Source organism: Prosopis cineraria, unplaced genomic scaffold (genome assembly GCF_029017545.1).
Source record: "Prosopis cineraria cultivar Desert tree isolate PC_DT_omini unplaced genomic scaffold, ASM2901754v1 PC2116, whole genome shotgun sequence".
NCBI classification, from domain to species: domain Eukaryota; kingdom Viridiplantae; phylum Streptophyta; class Magnoliopsida; order Fabales; family Fabaceae; genus Prosopis; species Prosopis cineraria.
In genome coordinates this window covers 10830-18672 of record NW_026557441.1, presented here as the reverse complement: position 1 = coordinate 18672, position 7843 = coordinate 10830, and the positions used below count along the sequence as shown (strand labels likewise).

Below are 7843 nucleotides of genomic sequence, written 5' to 3'. Positions count from 1 at the left end.
TTTTTAACTTGTTTATAACTTAATCTTTTAACTTTTATTTATTCTCTTTTTTCATATTAACTTAGATCCTATATCAAAGAGTAAGATGAGTATATTTTAGAATAAAATATGTGCATTTCTTTTCTCTCTCTTACTCCTTCCGTCCCAAATTATAAGACATTTTAGACAAAATATTACATATCAATAAACCTCATTAAATATACTTAACAACTTTATTTTAAAAAATAAAAATATAAACTTTTAAAAATACCCATCATTTAATACATTGAAAAGAGAAGGGACAAAAATTTATTATAGAGAGAGAAAGGATAATATTGAAAACAATACATTTAATGAAATCTTAATCTACTCAAATGTCTTATATTTTAGAACAGAGAAACTCCTTCAAAAGTATCTAATAATTTGGACGGAGGGAGTATTTGATAAGGATAATTTTAAAAAATTGAAAAAATAAAGATCAAGTTATAAGTGAGTCAAAAGTTGAGAGATTGAATCATAACAAATCAAATTTAAGAAATTGAGTTATAAGTGAGTTAAAAGTTAAAAGAATAAAAGATTAATTTTTATTTTTTAACAAAAAATTCAAATATTAGTTTATCATGAGAAATCAATCTCTTCCATTTCACTCAACAACCACTGTTAGTATAATCTAGGGAGAATTTTAGTCAAGTCTCTTAGATGTAATATAAATTTTATAAGGTCTCAAAAAATTTTAAAACTTCACTACAGGCTCGAAACACTATAATAAAATAAATTCTCTTATTTAAATGACCAAAATGCCATTCATTATAATTAACATTATTGAAATATTAAGTTAAATTATGATTTTTACAAGTAACATTATTAAAATAACAAGTCAAATAATTATTTTTTTTCAAATAACATCAATAAGATTCTCTAATTGAAATACTCTAATATTAAATTAAATAATTAAATATAAAAAGGGAGTGTAATGTTAAAAATAATTATTTGACTCATTGACAGCGTAATTTAACTAAAAGTATTTTATAATACTGACAAAAAGCATGAATCATCCAAATTTCATTATTTTTTATTTTGTGTTCTCTACCAGTGTATCCCAAATCTAAAATGGAATTTTAACCCAAAAAAATTTCAAAATGGAATGGTAAAGGCCTAGAGGGGCACTCCCGTAAAAGCAGGGGAGGAAGGGAACGACAACCTTTGACGTTTCCGTTAAAGCGACGCAAGATCACGTGGGGGAATCCCCAGAATAATTAATTATTCAACCACTCCTATGGTACTCTACTCTCACAAAATTAGAGAGAGAGAGAGAGAGAGAGAGAGAGAGAGAGAGAGAGGAAGCAGAAGCAAACATGCTCGATTCCAAGTTCAATAGTCACATATTCCTCGTGCTTTAATTTGACACCTCTCCATCCCAATTATATAATGTCAATCCACACTTTCCCCATCCCAATACCTTCATTGAGTCTAAAGTAAGTTTCTCGAGGGCGTCCAGTCATATCCTTCATTGATACAAGTAACCTAACCGACCTAGATCGACCCTTGAAACCATCCATCCCCAACAATTCTCTCAATTAGCTTCCTGGTTTGTTTCTCTTCTAGCTGTATTGATTGGCTTTTTCTCTATTCACCTGTGTACTTGGAGTTTTCCGACCACAGGCCAGTGAAGTCGCTGGCTAATCGGCCTTTTTCTCAGACTTCTTTTAGTGAGTGATTGGAGATCTTATAGCCCGAGAGCTGCGATATGACTTCTAACGCCGAAGGAAGTGGTATGGATTGAATCATTGAATTGATTTTACCCATTTGCTTATCATTCCGTAATTTTTTGTTTTCGGTTATATTTACCGTTCTCGTTGGAAGTGTCGCATGAAGCTTATTTTCTTTTTGGTTCCCAGAAAATAAACTTACTTGAATTACGAATTTTCATGTTTGTTGTGAAGCAAAATTACCATGACTGTAGTGAACTTAAGTATGTTGGGGCTTTTTCAAAAAATTCATTATTCCTAGGCTAGGCATGACTTTCTGTCTCAAGTTTCACTGTCTAAACTTGATGAGGTTAGATTGGAATGTACAAAACGATAAGATTTAAGATATTTTCAGTTGAGAAAATTTGTCTGGAGTGTTTAGTCAAAATTCTTGATTTGCCTATAAAACGTTGACAGATTTAGCTGAGGTATCTTGTGAGTCCGTAAAAACCATGAGCTTGTTTCCAACCAAGGAGAATAACAGAGAACCGCAAAACTTCTCAACGATGGACTTATTTCCGCATCTCTCCACAGAAGAGATTCCAAAGACGGCAAATTTCAGGTGTGTTGAGTCAATTTCAAGCCTTTCACGGACCCATGCCATTACTTCAGAAACATGATGACCGTACACTAATTTATGGCTTTGGTGATTTTAACTTTCATGACGCACAGTGCATCTAAGTCTGTCACTAAGGAGCCTGGAATTGGACAGATGACAATCTTTTATGGCGGACAAGTTGTGGTGTTCGATGATTTTCCCGCTGAAAGAGTTGCGGAGATCTTGGCCTTTGCCAGCAGAGGAACATTCCCTACACAGAACAGCTTTGCTTATGCTTTTCCTCAGAGCCAGCCTTCGTTTCCTCATAATTCAATTGGATTTTCTTCTGATTCCTGCAGGCCAGTTTCTCCTAATGTAAATATTAATCCTAATATTTGCAATGCTTTGGTTCAAGGGCACCCTCAGTCACCATCTGGACCTGTGGTTGGTGGTAATTATCTTACCTTCACTGTAATATTTAGACGGATGGATGATTTGTGCCACTGTTTATGTGTTTCTAATCATAACTTCCTTTCCTTACAGACCTCCCATTGCTAGGAAAGCTTCACTTCATCGATTCTTAGAGAAGAGGAAGGACAGGTGAGATCACTTAAACGAATCAAAGATATTCGAAATCGAGAATTATTCTCGATCTCTGGTGTACCTATTTACATATATTCCTTCAGTCCCTTTATACAAGTGATATGTTGATTCTAATGAGCACCATATATATATATTATATATATTATGTTTGCAGGATTGCTGCTAGAGCACCGTATCAAACAAGCAACCCCATGGCGGCTCCAAATAAGCCAGCTGAATGGCTTGAATTGGCTGCAAAGTCGCTCCACACCTGACTATCAGAGCGTAGCTGCAGTTCTATCTTTTATGTAATGGAATTAGGATCCTGACGGCTCCTTTTGTAGCCATCTGTCATACAAGCAACTTTTGTTCCGAATTCTGATGAGCGTTTTTTTTCGGTTACAATGATAAGCTTTTAATAGATCTAACAAGCCGTTGGTCCTATTTGTTGTTCTATGTACTTTGCTTAGGAATTCCCTATAGTCGGGATCGCAACGTTTGGACTATTGTTTGTTGCACTTTACCTTTATTTTCAAACTGATAGAGTATAGAAGTCGGAATCGTGGAGAAGTTTCTGGTGAACCCCATGTTTGTAGTTCTGTTATTTCAGATACACTGCTCCTTTGTCTATAAATATTTGCCGTGCGCTCCTGTTAAATTGTGAAAAATGGATTCCATTTTGCATGGAACTCTCTTCTTCCTCTATATCCCTTCTTTGATCCCAGTTTATCTCCCAAGCAAAATAGCCTTTTTTTTGGCTGTTTTCATTTCTTTTGTTTTCCCCGTCTTCTACTCATCGAAAAGCCTTAAACAAACCTTTCTGTGCCAAGGAACTAGTGTGCAAAAAGAAAATATTCCATCTAGCACAACTTGAAATGACACCGTGAAGCCGCTAAGAATAATCAGAAAATAAATGGCTGTTTATTTGCATTACATTTTTGTTCCAAGCCTCCCCGCAAGTAAAGAAACGGTCCGTATCTCATCAGCCAGCCGCTGCTAGAGCGCTCCCTTGCATGCTGATCAAGTATATTCGTTCAAAGAAGAAAGCAGAGTGCTAAATTCGCTTTCTCATAAGCTCTTCGCAAAAGAAATTAATGGAACATGTATGCACTTACAAACCAGAATTGTCATATCCATATTTGCGTAAACAGATTTCTAAGCTGAATTGGTATTGGTGTTAATATCTGCAAGGCTTTTCTGGATTCTCCGTAGCAACAAGGGAACAGGTTTTTCCAAAACAGAAACATTGATATTTTTCCAAACATCAGAAATTGTGGGGAGTGCACCAATTTTCTCGGCTACACTCATGTCTTCTGGAAGAACAGAACCGAAAACTGTGTATGCTTTTTTCCATTCCCCGTGGTTTGCAAGGCTTATGAAGAATTCTGGTCCTGAATCAACCCAAGCAACTGAACCCCTTCTTATTGTTGGGCAGTCTTCCACCGGCATTTTCTTAAATGGGTTTCCCTGTGCTTCCAAGGTTCCTTGAATTAATGCAGAAGGGGGGCCAAAAGGAGCCTGTTGAAAACAGAGGATCTGCTTCAGTAGAAAATTCAGACAAGATAATAGCAAGAGTGATATAGATAAATCCATGTGAAGATCTCTATGAGTAGTCTTGATCTTACATTTTTTAAGTGGTTTCCTTCTGAATCCCATGATTGGCCTCGGCCTTCTGCCCGATAAAATTGGCAACCTGCACAATGGCGCAAAGCCAGCAACTCTAGGACGTAGGCAACTGATTGTGGAGCACAGTCAGGGAAAAGCTGCCCAACATAAACAAGAAGACACGAAAATATGACGCTTTAGAGACTTGATGAGTAACAACAGATCAAGAGCAAACAATATAAATTCATCGCATATACTTCAAGCAAGAAGGATGACAGACTCATCAGACAACAAGGAAGAAGGCTCAAAACTCCATAAAATCAAAGCATCAGCATTTTGGAACTCTCTTAAGCTTGAGCACTTACTTTGACGCGAAGAGCTCCGTGTTCTGTTTCCAGTTCAATGATACCCTGCAAAAATGAAAATGTGATGTCCCACTCAGATTCATGTCAAACCCATCAAATCATGCTATAAATGTCTTAGCATCTGAAGTATAGGGACTTGCATCACTGAACGATAAAAAAAAAGTAAAAAACAGAGATTCAGGTCCGCATCGATTGCTCATCAATTCCACTTTGGAAGAGGAGGGGTAATGGCCCAGCTTGTTAATATATTCCCAACAAACTGTTCAAAGGTATATATTAACAATACATCATCTTGTTGATCTCAGAAAGAACATTATTCAATTCGAATTTCAAACCTCTCAGCAGTCACCACCCATCCCTTTTTTCTTAATCTTCCCCCCCTCAACCTTAATCCAAAATATGTTGCCAGTGAGCAGAGTGAAAAACCATCCCACGCCTTATTATCTCAGTACTTCCTCCACTCTTTTCCACTTACTGCGCCTTTCTAGACTACCTAATTGTGAATGCATCAATTATATCAATCCTAACTGACATCCAAGGGTCAATAAAAGCAATCAAGGTTAAAAGAATTAATATGAGTAACAAATTAAAAGTCATCCATCAAGTAGAAAACTAGACTCCAACATTGGTAATGCTCTTTTTGTCTGGTCAAGCGTGCTTTTTCACGACAGTGCATGTGATGTGATGGAGAATATTGAAGCTTCTGTCAGTGCCTCACGGATATTTCACCGATTATTATCGAGTCAATTTTGTAGCAAGAAGGGGAAATAGCGTTTATAAATTAATGTATCCACAATAAGGAATAGAAAAGTAAAATTATTGTCTTACTTCTCCTTTTCCAAAGATAAGACCGGAAGTCCAACTAACTTTTTCTCCAACTTCTTGCCGTTCAGGGGCCAAGCTGTCCTTTTGTTTCTTCAACCAGCACTGGAAAAATGAAGTTATAGGATGGGACTAAAGCAAAATCCAAAAAACAAAAGACAAAAAAAAAACCAGAAAACCTCAAAGATTGATTAAACACCAATCACACGGAGGAATGCACAATTTTCTGGGGGCAGTACAGGCAATTGAATAAATATGATAGATCGTTTCTTCAAATACAATGACAAATATACTGTACTTGACATACTGCATGCATATCTTCTGATCTGATCGTACTCATTTAGTTCAGCAATTATGATTCACTACCAAGGCCATCCAAAATCAAGCCAAGCGTAAATCCAACAGATCGTCAAACAAATTCAAAATCACTTACCTCACCGAACTTGGATCCGCAAGTCTCACGATTCCCACAAAACACCCACGAATCACAGAGACAGGGCCCATCGTTCCCAGTACACATGGATTTACAAGCGTTGCAGCAATCCTCTGACTTATTAAATTTAAACTGAGAACCCCACTTCACAGCGGCTCCCCATAGTTCCAGGTTTTCGATTCCTCTACAGCATCCCCTGTAACTTTCCCCAGAATTCTCCATTGCCTCGCCATCTCCAACCAACTCTGAAGCTGAAGAGGTCCCTGTGGTTGTGAGCACTGCCGAGACGAAGGCGTAAACCAAACCGCATGAAATCAAACAAACCAAAAGAGGATCAAACGACCAGGAAGAGCGGTCTCCGGGTCGTGCGGTTTACGACCCATTAGAGAATGAGGGAAGAAGAGAGAAACCCAGAAAATGAACTGGATTAGCGTTTTGGTTATTCTGGGAAATGTTGGCCGTTGACCACCGAAAGAGGATGATTAATTACTTAGGATTCAATACAACAGTGCCACTTTCGTGATGCAAGTGAAACCATGAATGGGATTAGATGGGGAGCGGTCATGCTAATTCAAAGCACAGACTAGTGCGGTGAGCTGTTGCACTTGCAGGTTCTTTCCCTTTGAGTTCTGACAGTGGGGGAAAAAAATTAGGGTAGTGTTTGTCATTTTTCTACTTTAGACGCTGAATTTCATGTTTAACTACATCCATTCTTTCATTGGTTGGGGAAAAAAAGGGGGTTGCGGATGACTTTTATTTTTTGACCAGCACAAGTGACTTTTATTTTTGTGATTAAATTTTATTAAAAACATTTATGAAAATATTCCCCCTCTTTTAAATATTAAAAAAAATCAATTCATATTGTTTCATAAAATTAATTAAATATAACATTTATGTTGAAATTAAAAATTTTAAATTAAATTCTTCTTATAATTAATGAAATGAATTTATCTCATGTAAATAAACATTAATTTTATGCGAAGTAATTTAAAAAATATGATATGCGTTTTTTAAAATTTATAATTTGCTTATAAAAATTAAGAAAACATATGACAGTTTCTCTTATAACAAAATATGAAAAAAGTAATACATTAATTATTTAAAAGAACTAAACTTACTTATAACTTTGTTATTGTTTATCGAGCATTTTAATCAAGCATAACAGATATTTGACTCTCCAAGTTTGATCATGTCCCCTCAAAAAAAATTTTAAAGGATCAATTTCTTTTATATTTTTATTTCGTTTTGATTGTATTATATCTTAATTTTAGTTAAAGATAGCATTAGCGGAACCGCGGCGTCATGGTAGCGCGCCTAACTCCAGATCAGAAGGTTGCGTGTTCGATTCATGTTGGGGTCAAATTCCCAAGCCGTCCATCTCCAAGTCAACCTTCATAAAATTGTTAGTAATAATTATGAACTTTAAATTATTAAAATTTTACTAAGATATTGTGCTTTTTATTATAATAAATTATTTTTTATTAATTAACTTAAAATTTATAATATATTTTAATAAATTCCTAATTAATACTATAAAAATACCCAATTATTTTTTATTAATTTTTTAAATGATAACAAAAAATTATAAGTAATAACTTATAATTTATAATTAATTCTTATAAATTATTAATTGGTATTATAAATGATTTCAAGCATATTTAGTATATTTTTTAATTAATTATTTATATTTTTAATTTTAAGATCTGTTATTAAAATTTTAATAATTTAAAATTATAATTGTTTTTAATATTTTTATAAATATTTTTATTAT

General features: G+C 34.9%; 2 pseudogenes; one reads left to right on the top strand and one right to left on the bottom strand.

The window, feature by feature from the left end:
* Positions 1 to 1306: 1306 nt before the first annotated feature.
* On the top strand, positions 1307 to 3456 carry LOC129301442 (protein TIFY 10A-like; annotated as a pseudogene).
* A 230-nt stretch (positions 3457 to 3686) lies between these two features.
* Positions 3687 to 6691, bottom strand: LOC129301441 (uncharacterized; annotated as a pseudogene).
* Between the last annotated feature and the right edge of the window lie 1152 nt (positions 6692 to 7843).